Source organism: Oncorhynchus mykiss, chromosome 23 (assembly GCF_013265735.2).
Source record: "Oncorhynchus mykiss isolate Arlee chromosome 23, USDA_OmykA_1.1, whole genome shotgun sequence".
Taxonomy (NCBI): Eukaryota; Metazoa; Chordata; class Actinopteri; order Salmoniformes; family Salmonidae; genus Oncorhynchus; species Oncorhynchus mykiss.
This window is the reverse complement of record NC_048587.1, coordinates 61,280,154-61,297,787: the sequence shown is the minus strand read 5'-3', so window position 1 is coordinate 61,297,787 and position 17,634 is coordinate 61,280,154.

Sequence of the window (17,634 nt, the reverse complement as noted above, 5' to 3'; positions counted from 1 at the left end):
ATGATACCAGTATCACAATACTCAGAAGTATAGTTGTTGTGGAAAGGAAACAAAACATGAAGCGGATTGCATTTCTTGAGGAAAACAGTCCGTAGTTATGGAAACAAACGTCATGACGCTGTCATCCAGAGTCACATTTGTTTATTTTCCCAGCTACAGGTTTGTGGTATTGTCACAAACCTGAAAATAAGGGCCTCGATGAAACAATGGACCAGTGTGGCGGGCTGAAGGACAAAAATGGGCCAGTGAGATAGAAATGCTCAGGACAATTTCTGGTCCCAATCCGTCCCTTAGCTCCAGTATTGTAGCAGGGCTCATGGAATATTTACATAGCCTAAGACTATGGGGTCTGAAGGCAGGTAGGATAGCTAGGGCCCAGTGGTTGGTAGTGTGTTCAAAGGAAAGGAATAGAAAGCCCAGAGGATTCATGACGGCGCAGGAGCTTTGTCTCTGAAAAACAGCAGTGCTGCTGGTAAGAAGAAACACCTTGATTTAAAATGCACTTATAAAGCTATGCAGGCATAGAAGGGAGAAGAGGAGCCTAGGCAAGCAAACAAACAGCAGTGTGATCAGAATGGGAAGTGGAAGCAGAGGAGGTAGCTAGTACGAAAGCACAATAAGCCTACAGATGTTGGATCTTAATTTGACCAGTATTGTTGCAAAAAAAATAATCCTGCAGCAACAGGATTTTAACATTTTAGTCCACAATGTTACTTGATCAGTGATAAAGTTATCAGCTGGCCAAAAGTAGGCAACATGAAAAGATACTGTTAATATAACTGTGGGTTAGTGCTGGTTTTCAGTGAATTTATGTAAGTCATGAAGCTCATCTGTGGTGCAGGAAAATTCTCAGCAACAAAAGAGTGATCAAATTAAGATCCTACACCTGTATATAGTTCTGAGGATGATTTAAAGTCACACATTCAGGAATAATGGAGATGGTGTCTGGTTTCTTGCTAATGAGGAGAGTCAATATAATTTTAAGGGTGGATGTTTCTCTAATGAATAGGGAATGTTGTCTATCAAATGTAGCTGGGTTGTGTGTTGGGAATGGTCGTACACAATACATTTCCAGGTGGTTCATGTTCAGGAACCCTTGATAAACATCGATGCAAACAACTAAAGATCAGTTTTGTTATCCGGTTGGGAACAGAATAGTTTTTATTGGAAGCAAGAGTGACAAATTATCATCAGCAGTAGTATTTCCAGAGCAGTAGCAGTAGTATTTCCCGAGCAGTAGTATTTCCTGAGCAGTAGCAATAGTATTTCCTGAGCAATAGTATTTCCTGAGCAGTAGCAATAGTATTTCCTGAGCAGTAGCAATAGTATTTCCAGAGCAGTAGCAATAGTATTTCCTGAGCAGTAGCAATAGTATTTCCTGAGCAGTAGCAATAGTATTTCCTGAGCAGTAGCAATAGTATTTTCTGAGCAGTAGCAATAGTATTTCGGGAGCAGTAGCAATAGTATTTCCTGAGCAGTAGCAATAGTATTTCCTGAGCAGTAGCAATAGTATTTCCTGAGCAGTAGCAATAGTATTTCCTGAGCAGTAGCAATAGTATTTCCAGAGCAGTAGCAATAGTATTTCCAGAGCAGTAGCAATAGTATTTCCAGAGCAGTAGTATTTATTGAACTGAAGCAGTTAAAAATGTCACAGTTTCAACAGTTTCAACTTCCACATTCACAACTCTCCCCCATTCAATCTCTTTTATTATACAGCTTCTTCATACACAACAATAACCATGTCTGTCTCACTCACAACTGGCAGTATTTCCCTGGATGAGCCCATAGCTATCATTTAGACGTAATTAAACGAGGACTCCGTGACATGCCCTGGGACATGGAGAGATCTGCATAATCAATGACACAGGCTGCCAGGGCCATGACAACCAGAGAAACTTTGGAATTGTGGAGGCACACAACATACCGATCTGCTGGGGGTTCACAGCGAATATTCCTCCGTCTGTCTACAGCTACACACCAAGAGGGACATCAAGGGGACAGAAAGCTCTGGGTATGACTACTACTATTGACTCTCTTTAGAACTTCATGACTATTCGCTCTTGAGAAAAAAAAACTGTTAATAATTTGTAGCCAAATTCCGCAATACCAACGCTAGGCTACTGCTAAGCTATTGCTACTTAAACAAACACACGTTTTGGGCTGTTGAGGATCATTTGGATAAACTTTCCCCCTTTAAGAACAGAAAGATCATTTTCAAAAGTGACACACTTTCCTGTCCGGCCCATACTTCTTTATTATTTGGTATCCGGAGGGTCCAGTCCACGTTAAGACTACTGTTTCTGGGTCTGTATCCCATGGTTCTGAATGCTCCTAACACACCCTGTTTATGGGTCTGTATCCCATGGTTCTGAATGCTCCTAACACACCCTGTTTATGGGTCTGTATCCCATGGTTCTGAATGCTCCTAACACACCCTGTTTATGGGTCTGTATCCCATGGTTCTGAATGCTCCTAACACACCCTGTGTATGGGTCTGTATCCCATGGTTCTGAATGCTCCTAACACACCCTGTTTATGGGTCTGTATCCCATGGTTCTGAATGCTCCTAACACACCCTGTGTATGGGTCTGTATCCCATGGTTCTGAATGCTCCTTACACACCCTGTTTATGGGTCTGTATCCCATGGTTCTGAATGCTCCTAACACCCCCTAGATATATTACCCTGTTAATGAATTCAAGTTAAATGTGGGCACTATCCACCATGCATCCCTTCAAGGCCTGAGCCTGTTTTCATACATTCCCTCTGCATTTAATTAAAATCTGTAATGAAAATTACACAGAGTGCAGTGGTCGTGTATGAGGTTAAGTGTCCAGGCCTAGTTTCTGCACTTCTCTGCAGATTGTGATCATAAAGTCCTCAGGTGGATGCAGAAGGAAATGTGTTTTAACAGGGGGAGAATAATCAATGCCCGTCAAAAAGATGCATGATTTCAGCTCTTGGGATGAATACCTGCACATGCAATACATTTATCATGTTGATTCCCCATGTGGCTCAAATAGAGCACGTTGACTTTCCCCGAACATCATTGCTGCAGAGTGTTGACTGTACAATGACTTTCCTCAGACATCATTGCTGCAGAGTGTTGACTGTACAATGACTTTCCCCGAACATCATTGCTGCAGAGTGTTGACTGTACAATGACTTTCCTCAGACATCATTGCTGCAGAGTGTGACTGTACATACTATAGTTGTTGTCTACTATGCAGTATGCACTGGATTTAAATATTTGAACTGAAGTATTTAAACTATTGTAGAACCTACACAAATCAGACGTGTTACTGTACGTCTGGACAATGTTCACTAACTGTACACAGAATGATATGTTGAAGAAAGGGGCAAACATAACAACGTCAATGATGGTACAAATAACAGACTCAGAACTGATTGATAAAACACCAAGATAACACACTGAGGCTGGTACTCAGGACAGTGATATTGTGTTTTACTTCCTGGAGTATGAAGCTGGCCTGTTTTTCCTAGAGATGTGGTGGATGTTGATCTTTCACACCATCAGGTTCAGGTGATTGATAACCCCATTACATCCTTCAGACCAGTCTTACCTATTAACAGCCTCACTGACCACTCTCTATGGATCTCTCTCTCTCCCTCCCTCTCCCTTTCTTTCTCTCTCTCTATGGATCTCTCTCTTTCCTTCTCTCTCCCCTTCTTTCTCTCTCTCTGTGGATCTCTCCCTCCCTCTCTCTCACTTTCTCTCTCTCTCTATGGATCTCTATCTCTCACTCCCTCTCTCTCCATTTATTTCTCTCTCTCTGTGGATCTCTCTCTCTCCCTCTCTCTCCCTCTCTCTCTCTCTCTCTCTCTCTCTCTCTCTCTCTCTCTCTCCCTTTCTCTCTCTCTCTCTTTCTGTGGATCTCTCTCCCTTTTTCTCTCTCTGTGGATATCTCTCTCCCTCTCTCTTTCTCTCTCTCTCTCTCTCTGTGGATCTCTCTCTCTCTCTCCCTTTATCTCTCTCTCTCCCCCACCCCCTGTCTCTCTTCCTTTCTCCAACCCCCTTTCTCTCTGTCCCTCTGATGTTTCCTTGCCTCAGCAGTTGACTGATTTGTAGTTCGACACATAGACATGTGATGGATGGATTGGGGGAGACGAGAGGACAACCAGTCACCAACATTATTCAGTATCGGCCCCTCCTGGAAGAATCGATCTAAGTAGACTATTCCTCTAAGATGGGACACAAATGGATTGTATTTAAAAAAAAATATCTAACCATCAAGTAAATTAATCAGTACAGGACATAACTGGATGTGCAGTTCTATGATGAGAAAACAACCATGAGGTGGTGGATAACATGAACTACCCTCTGTGATCATGTTGGATAACATGAACTACCCTCTGTGATCATATAGAAGTAACTCTATGGTGGATAACATGAACTACCCTCTGTGATCATGTTGGATAACATGAACTACCCTCTGTGATCATATAGAAGTAACTCTATGTTGGATAACATGAACTACCCTCTGTGATCATGTTGGATAACATGAACTACCCTCTGTGATCATATAGAAGTAACTCTATGTTGGATAACATGAACTACCCTCTGTGATCATATAGAAGTAACTCTATAACATGAACTACCCTCTGTGATCATGGTGGATAACATGAACTACCCTCTGTGATCATGTTGGATAACATGAACTACCCTCTGTGATCATGTTGGATAACATGAACTACCCTCTGTGATAATATAGAAGTAACTCTATGGTGGATAACATGAACTACCCTCTGTGATAATATAGAAGTAACTCTATGGTGGATAACATGAACTACCCTCTGTGATAATATAGAAGTAACTCTGTTGAATTAAAAAAATAGTCACATGCGCTGAATACAACAGCTGTAGACCTTACAGTGAAATGCTGAATACAACAGCTGTAGACCTTACAGTGAAATGCTGAATACAACAGCTGTAGACCTAACAGTGAAATGCTGAATACAACAGGTGTAGTAGACCTAACAGTGAAATGCTGAATACAACAGGTGTAGTAGACCTAACAGTGAAATGCTGAATACAACAGGTGTAGTAGACCTAACAGTGAAATGCTGAATACAACAGGTGTAGTAGACCTAACAGTGAAATGCTGAATACAACAGGTGTAGTAGACCTAACAGTGAAATGCTGAATACAACAGGTGTAGTAGACCTAACAGTGAAATGCTGACTACAACAGGTGTAGTAGACCTAACAGTGAAATGCTGAATACAACAGGTGTAGTAGACCTAACAGTGAAATGCTGAATACAACAGGTGTAGTAGACCTAACAGTGAAATGCTGAATACAACAGGTGTAGTAGACCTAACAGTGAAATGCTGAATACAACAGGTGTAGTAGACCTAACAGTGAAATGCTGAATACAACAGGTGTAGTAGACCTAACAGTGAAATGCTAAATACAACAGCTGTAGACCTAACAGTGAAATGCTGAATACAACAGGTGTAGTAGACCTAACAGTGAAATGCTGAATACAACAGGTGTAGTAGACCTAACAGTGAAATGCTGAATACAACAGGTGTAGTAGACCTTACAGTGAAATGCTGAATACAACAGCTGTAGACCTAACAGTGAAATGCTGAATACAACAGGTGTAGTAGACCTAACAGTGAAATGCTGAATACAACAGGTGTAGTAGACCTAACAGTGAAATGCTGAATACAACAGGTGTAGACCTAACAGTGAAATGCTGAATACAACAGGTGTAGACCTAACAGTGAAATGCTGAATACAACAGGTGTAGTAGACCTAACAGTGAAATGCTGAATACAACAGGTGTAGTAGACCTAACAGTGAAATGCTGAATACAACAGGTGTAGTAGACCTAACAGTGAAATGCTGAATACAACAGGTGTAGTAGACCTAACAGTGAAATGCTGAATACAACAGGTGTAGTAGACCTAACAGTGAAATGCTGAATACAACAGGTGTAGTAGACCTAACAGTGAAATGCTGAATACAACAGGTGTAGTAGACCTAACAGTGAAATGCTGAATACAACAGGTGTAGCAGACCTAACAGTGAAATGCTGAATACAACAGGTGTAGTAGACCTAACAGTGAAATGCTGAATACAACAGCTGTAGACCTAACAGTGAAATGCTGAATACAACAGGTGTAGTAGACCTAACAGTGAAATGCTGAATACAACAGGTGTAGTAGACCTAACAGTGAAATGCTGAATACAACAGGTGTAGACCTAACAGTGAAATGCTGAATACAACAGGTGTAGTAGACCTAACAGTGAAATGCTGAATACAACAGGTGTAGTAGACCTAACAGTGAAATGCTGAATACAACAGGTGTAGACCTAACAGTGAAATGCTGAATACAACAGGTTTAGTAGACCTTACAGTGAAATGCTGAATACAACAGGTGTAGTAGACCTAACAGTGAAATGCTGAATACAACAGGTGTAGTAGACCTAACAGTGAAATGCTGAATACAACAGGTGTAGTAGACCTAACAGTGAAATGCTGAATACAACAGGTGTAGACCTAACAGTGAAATGCTGAATACAACAGGTGTAGTAGACCTAACAGTGAAATGCTGAATACAACAGCTGTAGACCTAACAGTGAAATGCTGAATACAACAGGTGTAGTAGACCTAACAGTGAAATGCTGAATACAACAGGTGTAGTAGACCTAACAGTGAAATGCTGAATACAACAGCTGTAGTAGACCTAACAGTGAAATGCTGAATACAACAGGTGTAGTAGACCTAACAGTGAAATGCTGAATACAACAGCTGTAGACCTAACAGTGAAATGCTGAATACAACAGGTGTAGTAGACCTAACAGTGAAATGCTGAATACAACAGGTGTAGTAGACCTAACAGTGAAATGCTGAATACAACAGGTGTAGCAGACCTAACAGTGAAATGCTGAATACAACAGGTGTAGACCTAACAGTGAAATGCTGAATACAACAGGTGTAGTAGACCTAACAGTGAAATGCTGAATACAACAGCTGTAGACCTAACAGTGAAATGCTGAATACAACAGGTGTAGTAGACCTAACAGTGAAATGCTGAATACAACAGGTGTAGTAGACCTAACAGTGAAATGCTGAATACAACAGCTGTAGTAGACCTAACAGTGAAATGCTGAATACAACAGCTGTAGACCTAACAGTGAAATGCTGAATACAACAGCTGTAGACCTAACAGTGAAATGCTGAATACAACAGGTGTAGTAGACCTAACAGTGAAATGCTGAATACAACAGGTGTAGTAGACCTAACAGTGAAATGCTGAATACAACAGCTGTAGTAGACCTAACAGTGAAATGCTGAATACAACAGCTGTAGACCTAACAGTGAAATGCTGAATACAACAGCTGTAGACCTAACAGTGAAATGCTTACATACGAGCCCTTAAGCAACAATGCAGTTTTAAAAAATACGGATAAGACTAATAAATAAAAGTAACACGTAATTAAAGAGACAAACAAAAACACAATCGGTTGGGGGCATGTAAAATGTCTGCCTTCTTCTCCAGTGACATCTTACCATATTCTTACCCTGTGTTGGATAACACTAACTCTGGGCAGTAACTACTCTGTGAGATACATTACTGAGAGACGCTCTTACATTTGTTTTCTTGTGGAGTAAATTAATTATAAGTTGTTTTTGAACTTTACTTGACTCAATTAACATTTCCCATTTTGGGTCCTCATGGAATGAATTTAATTATTTTATTTATTATTTTACTGTGGGAACTATCATGATTTGTAAAAGAGCAGTTGTAGTTGTAATTCCACACATGTATACACACACATACACACACACATATACACACACACTCACTCACTCACACACACACACACACACACACTGTTATGGTGAGTGAATGAGGACCCAAAAGCGAACTAACTTAAACAGAGCTTCTTTAATAACCAAACATAGGTAGGCTCAGATAGACCGGCAGATTCCGACAGGACAAGGTTACAGCAAACATGACGATAGTCTGGCTCAGGCATGAAACACAACAAACAAGAATCCGACAAGGACAGGAACAGAAACAGAGAGAGATATAGGGACCTAATCAGAGGGAAAAAGGGAACAGGTGGGAAACGGGGTGAATGGGTAGTTAGAGGAGACAAGGAACAGCTGGGGGAAAGCGGGGGAGAAAAGGTAACCTAACAACGACCAGCAGAGGGAGACAGGGTGAAGGGAAAGGACAGAGACAAGACACAACATGACAGTACATGACAGTACCCCCCCACTCACCGAGCGCCTCCTGGCGCACTCGAGGAGGAAACCTGGCGGCAACGGAGGAAATCCTCGATCAGCGCACGGTCCAGCACGTCCCGAGAGGGAACCCAACTCCTCTCCTCAGGACCGTACCCCTCCCAATCTACGAGGTACTGGTGACCACGGCCCCGAGGACGCATGTCCAAAATTCTACGGACCCTGTAGATGGGTGCGCCCTCGACAAGGATGGGGGGGGGGGGGGGGGGAAGACGAGCGGGGGCGCGAAGGACGGGCTTGATGCAGGAGACATGGAAGACCGGGTGGACGCGACGAAGGTATCGCGGAAGAAGAAGTCGAACTGCGACAGGATTAATGACCCGAGAAATACGGAACGGACCAATGAACCGCGGGGTCAACTTGCGAGAAGCCGTCTTAAGGGGAAGGTTCTGAGTGGAGAGCCAAACTCTCTGACCGCGACAATATCTAGGACTCTTAGTTCTACGCTTATTAGCAGCCCTCACAGTCTGCGTCCTATAACGGCAAAGTGCAGACCTGACCCTCTTCCAGGTGCGCTCGCAACGTTGGACAAAAGCCTGAGCGGAGGGGACGCTGGACTCGGCGAACTGAGATGAGAACAGCGGAGGCTGGTACCCGAGGCTACTCTGAAAAGGAGATAGCCCGGTCGCAGACGAAGGAAGCGAGTTGTGGGCGTATTCTGCCCAGGGGAGCTGTTCTGACCAAGACGCAGGGTTACGAAAAGAAAGACTGCGTAAGATGCGACCAATAGTCTGATTGGCCCGTTCTGCTTGACCGTTAGACTGGGGGTGAAAGCCGGAAGAGAGGCTGACGGAAGCCCCAATCAAACGGCAAAACTCCCTCCAAAATTGAGACGTGAATTGCGGACCTCTGTCCGAAACGACGTCTGACGGAAGGCCATGAATTCTGAAAACATTCTCGATGATGATTTGTGCCGTCTCTTTAGCAGAAGGAAGCTTAGCAAGGGGAATGAAATGAGCCGCCTTAGAGAACCTATCGACAACCGTAAGAATAACAGTCTTCCCCGCTGACGAAGGCAGTCCGGTGACAAAATCTAAGGCGATGTGAGACCACGGTCGAGAGGGAATAGGAAGCGGCCTGAGACGGCCGGCAGGAGGAGAGTTACCGGACTTAGTCTGCGCGCAGACCGAACAAGCAGCCACGAAACGACGCGTGTCATGCTCCCGGGTGGGCCACCAAAAACGCTGGCGAATGGAAGCAAGCGTACCACGAACGCCAGGGTGGCCGGCTAACTTGGCAGAGTGAGCCCACTGAAGAACGGCCAGATGAGTAGGAACGGGAACGAAAAGAAGGTTCCTAGGACAAGCGCGCGGCGACGGAGTGTGAGTGAGCGCTTGTTTTACCTGCCTCTCAATTCCCCAGACAGTCAACCCGACAACACGCCCCTCAGGGAGAATCCCCTCGGGGTCAGTGGAGGCTACTGAAGAACTGAAGAGACGAGACAAAGCATCAGGCTTGGTGTTCTTAGAGCCCGGACGATAAGAAATCACGAACTCGAAACGAGCGAAAAACAGCGCCCAACGCGCCTGACGCGCATTAAGTCGTTTGGCAGAACGGATGTACTCAAGGTTCCTATGGTCAGTCCAAACGACAAAAGGAACGGTCGCCCCCTCCAACCACTGTCGCCATTCGCCTAGGGCTAACCGGATGGCGAGCAGTTCGCGGTTACCCACATCATAGTTACGTTCCGACGGCGACAGGCGATGAGAAAAATACGCGCATGGGTGGACCTTGTCGTCAGAGAGGGAGCGCTGAGAAAGGATGGCTCCCACGCCCACCTCTGACGCGTCAACCTCGACAACGAATTGTCTAGAGACGTCAGGTGTAACAAGGATAGGAGCGGATGTAAAACGATTCTTGAGGAGATCAAAAGCTCCCTGGGCGGAAACGGACCACTTAAAGCACGTCTTGACAGAAGTAAGGGCTGTGAGAGGAGCTGCCACCTGACCGAAATTACGGATGAAACGACGATAGAAGTTTGCGAAGCCGAGAAAGCGCTGCAGCTCGACGCGTGACTTAGGGACGGGCCAATCAATGACAGCTTGGACCTTAGCGGGATCCATCTTAATGCCTTCAGCGTAAATAACAGAACCGAGAAATGTGACGGAGGAGGCATGAAAAGAGCACTTCTCAGCCTTCACAAAAAGACAATTCTCTAAAAGGCGCTGGAGGACACGTCGAACGTGCTGAACATGAATCTGGAGTGACGGTGAAAAAATCAGGATATCGTCAAGGTAAACGAAAACAAAGATGTTCAGCATGTCTCTCAGGACATCATTGACTAATGCCTGAAAGACAGCTGGAGCGTTAGCGAGGCCGAAAGGAAGAACCCGGTATTCAAAGTGCCCTAACGGAGTGTTAAACGCCGTCTTCCACTCGTCCCCCTCCCTGATGCGCACGAGATGGTAAGCGTTACGAAGGTCCAACTTAGTGAAAAACCTGGCTCCCTGCAGGATCTCGAAGGCTGAAGACATAAGAGGAAGCGGATAACGATTCTTCACTGTTATGTCATTCAGCCCTCGATAATCTATGCAGGGGCGCAGAGACCCGTCCTTCTTCTTGACAAAAAAAAACCCCGCTCCGGCGGGAGAGGAGGAGGGGACTATGGTACCGGCGTCAAGAGCTACAGACAAATAATCTTCGAGAGCCTTACGTTCGGGAGCCGACAGAGAGTATAGTCTACCCCGGGGGGGGGGTGGTTCCCGGAAGGAGATCAATACTACAATCATACGACCGGTGTGGAGGAAGAGAGGTGGCCCTGGACCGACTGAACACCGTGCGCAGATCGTGATATTCCTCCGGCACCCCTGTCAAATCACCAGGCTCCTCCTGTGAAGAAGAGACAGAGGAAACAGGAGGGATAGCAGACATTAAACATTTCACATGACAAGAGACGTTCCAGGAGAGGATAGAATTACTAGACCAATTAATGGAAGGATTATGACAAACTAGCCAGGGATGGCCCAAAACAACAGGTGTAAAAGGTGAACGAAAAATTAAAAAAGAAATGGTTTCACTATGATTACCAGAAACAGTGAGGGTTAAAGGTAGCGTCTCACGCTGAATCCTGGGGAGAGGACTACCATCCAGGGCGAACAAGGCCGTGGGCTCCTTTAACTGTCTGAGAGGAATGTCATGTTCCCGAGCCCAGGTCTCGTCCATAAAACAGCCCTCCGCCCCAGAGTCTATTAAGGCACTGCAGGAAGCTGACGAACCGGTCCAGCGTAGATGGACCGACAAGGTAGTGCAGGATCTTGAAGGATTGACAGGAGTAGTAGCGCTCACCAGTAGCCCTCCGCTTACTGACGAGCTCTGGCCTTTTACTGGACATGAAGTGACAAAATGACCAGCGGAACCGCAATAGAGACAGAGGCGGTTGGTGATTCTCCGTTCCCTCTCCTTAGTCGAGATGCGGATACCTCCCAGCTGCATGGGCTCAGCACCCGAGCCGGCAGAGGAAGATGGTAGTGATGCAGAGAGGGAGGCGACGGAGAGCGCGAGCTCCTTTCCACGAGCTCGGTGATGAAGATCAACCCGTCGCTCAATGCGAATAGCGAGTTCAATCAAGGAATCCACGCTGGAAGGAACCTCCCGGGAGAGAATCTCATCCTTTACCTCTGCGCGGAAACCCTCCAGAAGACGAGCGAGCAAGGCCGGCTCGTTCCAGCCACTGGAGACAGCAAGAGTGCGAAACTCAATAGAGTAGTCTGTTATGGATCGATTGCCTTGACATAGGGAAGACAGGGCCCTGGAAGCCTCCTCCCCAAAAACAGATCGATCAAAAACCCGTATCATCTCCTTCTTAAAGTCTTGATACTGGTTAGTACACTCAGCCCTTGCCTCCCAGATTGCCGTGCCCCACTCACGAGCCCGTCCAATAAGGAGAGATATGACGTAGGCGACACGAGCAGTGCTCCTGGAGTAAGTGTTGGGCTGGAGAGAAAACACAATATCACACTGGGTGAGGAACGAGCGGCATTCAGTGGGCTCCCCAGAGTAACACGGCGGGTTATTGATTCTGGGCTCCGGAGATTCGAAAGCCCTGGAAGTGGCCGGTGGATCGAGGCGGAGATGGTGAACCTGTTCTGTGAGGTTGGAGACTTGGGTGGCCAGGGTCTCAACGGCATGTCGAGCAGCAGACACTTCCTGCTCGTGTCTGCCTAGCATCGCTCCCTGGATCCCGACGGCTGAGTGGAGAGGATCCGAAGTCGCTGGGTCCATTCTTGGTCGGATTCTTCTGTTATGGTGAGTGAATGAGGACCCAAAAGCGAACTAACTTAAACAGAGCTTCTTTAATAACCAAACATAGGTAGGCTCAGATAGACCGGCAGATTCCGACAGGACAGGACAAGGTTACAGCAAACATGACGATAGTCTGGCTCAGGCATGAAACACAACAAACAAGAATCCGACAAGGACAGGAACAGAAACAGAGAGAGATATAGGGACCTAATCAGAGGGAAAAAGGGAACAGGTGGGAAACGGGGTGAATGGGTAGTTAGAGGAGACAAGGAACAGCTGGGGGAAAGCGGGGGAGAAAAGGTAACCTAACAACGACCAGCAGAGGGAGACAGGGTGAAGGGAAAGGACAGAGACAAGACACAACATGACAGTACATGACACACACACACACACACACACACACACACACACACACACACACACACACACTCACACATTCAATGCTACAGAGACACCCAAGTTGAAGTAGATAACATACTCCGAACCAAAACAAGTTACTTACCTAGACAAATATAAAGAGATTTACAAGATATCACGTAACATTACCACTAAGAATTGGACAGCCTCTAAAGACAGAAACAATAACGTATTGAAAGGAACTGAGGGGTTCCCTAGTGAGTCATGAGGGAGGAAATTATTATGTATTTCAATGGAGCTGCCTGGGATCAGTGTCCTGCTATAGTCAGACACAGACAGACTTACATTCAACACCCAGGTGTGTGTGTGTGTGTGTGTGTGTGTGTGTGTGTGTGTGTGTGTGTGTGTGTGTGTGTGTGTGTGTGTGTGTGTGTGTGTGTGTGTGTGTGTGTGTGTGTGAATAATGTTCTTCCTTCATGACTAGACAGCTTTGTTAACATTTGAAATTGACATAAAAATAGTGCTATGCTCATATTGATTGATATGTCAGTGCTTTCCAACCATGTTCCTGGAGAGCTACCCTCCTGTAGGTTTTCACTCCTACCCCAGTTATAGCTAACCTGATTCAGTTGATCAACCAGCTACAGTAGCTATTAGAATCAGGCAGCTCTCCAGAAACAGGGTTGGAAACCCCTGATGTGATAGGGGGAACAGGATAACAACAGCAGAAACAAGTGTACTAATAATCTGCACTCAAAAAAAGGAGCTAGTTCAATATAAGGTACACTCATTACTGCACGTTGAAATGTAGGTGAGGACAATGTGCTGACAGGAGGCCATTAGCATGTTTTGGGGCATGGTCTAAAATATGTTGTATTTGTGCCAACCATAAGTGGAAGTGTTTTAATAGTTTAACTGGTTTTGTGTTGATGAAGGTTGAGCACCTGATTTGTCCACTCCCAGTTCTACCATCTTTGTATGAGATTGTGATGACTGTTAAGAGATTACTATACATTTTCCAGAAACTTGGAAGTTCATGTTTATATTTCAATAAATCACAGTAAATCACAGTTTCAAAAAAATCACAGTAACTTAGTGTAACTTACTGAAGCTATCTCTGTCACACTCACACTGATGGTGTGGTGGGAAGGTCCGTTTGCTGTCAACCAATTGTGCTGACAACAAAGTAGTTGCTATCTTGTAATCACAAAAGTTCAGTGAAAGTACTGGCAGTTTAATGCAAGTAAGTTAATTGCAATAACTGGCTATTAGGTTACTGTGAATTTTACATTAACTTACTGACAGCTTGTTGCCAGTTAGGTAACACAAAATTCACAGCAACTTCCAGGCAACTATTAAGTTCCTGTAAAATGGACAATTACCTCTTAACAGTTCAAGTCTTTATTGTCACATGCTTTTACAAAGATGGCAGAACTGACAGTGTTAAAAGAGGTGCCCAACCTTTGACAACATAACTATCAACCACTTAAACTATTACAACCCTTCCACTGACGGTTGGCACAAATACACACAATTCAGTCACTTGTTGTTGTTTACCTTACTTTCATTTTAACCAGTAGGCTGTAGTGTACCGTACAATTACAGGAACGTTTTAGCAGTGTAGCATTTCATGGCATGAAGGAAAATATGATGTAGAGGGACAGGATGGTTCTTCACAATCATCACAGCAGTAAAGAACCCTTCTTGATATGCAAATAAAAAAATGGTTACCCATGTTACCCACGCCCCTGACAAAGAACCCCTGACAAAGAACCCCTGACAAAGAACCCCTCAAGAACCTTTTAGAGTATTTTCTATGACAACGACAGCACCTTAAGTCTCCTTGTCTCACAACCTGAGGCTGTCAAACTGTGTAAAAAGCTGTCGGCTAATGTATCTGTGACAGGCACACCTACACAAACATGCACACACACATACATACACGCACACATACATACACGCAAACAAACACATACACACACATACACACATGCACACGCGTGCGCGCACACACACACACACACACACATACAGATAATAAGACAGCGATTTACTTAGCGATGAATTATTCAGTGATCATCACGGTGGCTTATTTCTCAGAGCTGTCAGAGTGAAACAGCTTCCTAAATGGAACTACAGTCTCTATAAAGTGCACTACTTTTGACCACAGAGAATGGCTTTGGTCAAAAGTAGTGCACATTGTAGTGAACAGGCCATTTGGGACACACACACACAAAAGACAGCACCTGAGAAGAAGGCCTTTGATTCAGAGGACTTATCATTACTACATGGTCAGTGGTGAACACTTTAGTGTTACATGAAGCCAACCTCACATTGCCTCAGTCTGAATACAGGGCATACTGTATGTACAGTATTACATGAAGCCAACCTCACATTGCTTCAGTCTGAATACAGGGCATACTGTATGTACGGTATTACATGAAGCCAACCTCACATTGCCTCAGTCTGAATACAGGGCATACTGTATGTACGGTATTACATGAAGCCAACCTCACATTGCTGCAGTCTGAATACAGGGCATACTGTATGTACGGTATTACATGAAGCCAACCTCACATTGCCTCAGTCTGAATACAGGGCATACTGTATGTACGGTATTACATGAAGCCAACCTCACATTGCCTCAGTCTGAATACAGGGCATACTGTATGTACGGTATTACATGAAGCCAACCTCACATTGCCTCAGTCTGAATACAGGGCATACTGTATGTACGGTATTACATGAAGACAACCTCACATTGCCTCAGTCTGAATACAGGGCATACTGTATGTACGGTATTACATGAAGCCAACCTCACATTGCCTCAGTCTGAATACAGGGCATACTGTATGTACGGTATTACATACATGAAGCCAACCTCACATTGCCTCAGTCTGAATACAGGGCATACTGTATGTACAGTTTTACATGAAGCCAACCTCACATTGCCTAGGTCTGAATACAGGGCATACTGTATGTACGGTATTACATGAAGACAACCTCACATTGCCTCAGTCTGAATACAGGGCATACTGTATGTACGGTATTACATGAAGCCAACCTCACATTGCCTCAGTCTGAATACAGGGCATGCCGTATGTACAGTATTGTGGGCTTAGGGTTGGGCTCAAATCCATTTCAACTCAGGAAGCACACTGACGTTCCTATTCTAATTCCAATTCTCCTCAATTGTTTTCAATTTAGAAAATGTGGAATTTGGTTTACTTTCTCAATTGACTGGAGTTGAAATGGAGTTGAGCCCAACCCTGTGATCTTCAGTACAGTAGACATATTGTTAGATATTGAAGGGGGGATGTGAATGTGGAAAACGGAGGCCAGTTACAGGGAGTGGGCTGTAAATTAGATTTGGGATGTTGAATATCCAGTCCATGTCCATAGTCACGACCTAGAAACAAAATACAATGTCCAAAACACGTCCTTAAAAAAAACAACATTTCAGATCTCCTTCAGTTTTGATGTCTAAGCACACGATCTACTGGACTATTATGGTTTTAACTAGTCGCTGCCTGATGCTATGAAAACACATTGCTGCACTGCAAATAAAAAGAGTGCTCTCACCTAACCCCTCAGTCAGGTCACTGCAGTCTTTTGACTAACACGCAAGGTCTGTAGGCGACTTACCAAGGCTGTGTCTCAAATGGGGCCCTATTCCTTTTACAGTGCGCTGCTATTTACCAAGGCACACAGGGGCCTGGTCAAACGTAGTGCTCTACATAGGGAATAGGGTGCCATTAAATCAAACCAAAAATGACCTTTATTTTGACAGTGAGTCATGCTGAGAGCAAGGTCTCTTTTTCAGAAAGATGAACAGAAATCTACACATCAAAACATCAAAACATCAGAACATCATGAAAAGCAGAACAGAGATAGAAAACACAATCACAGAAAAACAAACACATTCTTGGAATGTAGCCAAGGTCTATCGGGCCAGCGCTCGCCCGCCGATAGCTCGCTATATGATTTCACTTTGACGTCAAGCTCTCTTTAACCTTGAGTCAGAGGATTTCCTTGGTCTGCTTAGACAGACATGTCATCTGTGTGTTAGCATTGGACCAGCCTGAGGTCTGCCTAAAGGGCAAACATGGCTTAGAAGGGATCTGTACTTAGCCACCACCATACTGATAGGGGACTGAGGTTAGAGAGAGGGAAGGAAGGGAGAGTGGGAGAGAGGGAGGGAGGAAGGGTGAGTGGGAAAGTGGGGGAGAAAGACAGAAAGAGAGAGAGAGGGGAGAGACAGAGAGAGGAGGGGGGGGGGTTGGCAGACGTCCTGGATGGTTGGCACTTGGCCTCGTCGCATGTCACTGGAGAGATACCCTCAGTTGGGTTTTTAATCTTTTCATAAAGCTTTGCAAAGTGTGTGTGTGTGTGTGCGTTGGTGTGTGTGTGTGAGTGTGAGTATGAGTGTGTGTGGCTGGAGTCTCCCAAAACACCTTAAGGTCTTCATTCTGGCTCTGGCACTGTATAATATCCATGTGGGCCTGCTTCGGGTCACTCCGGATGTTTCCAACTGGCTGCCTGAGGAAGTGAGAGATTTTAATACTTTAAAGGGGTAATCCGGGATTGGTACATTCATTTGAGTAAATGTTAAATTAAGGATATATAGCCATTGATTCTTGAAGAATGCAACTTCCATACACTGGTTACATTTCTCCAGCCCCATCGCTCAGCTGTTTACCCCAAAGAGTGGCTGGGTCAGAATGTTGTTGTTCTTTGAATACTGGATTTCCC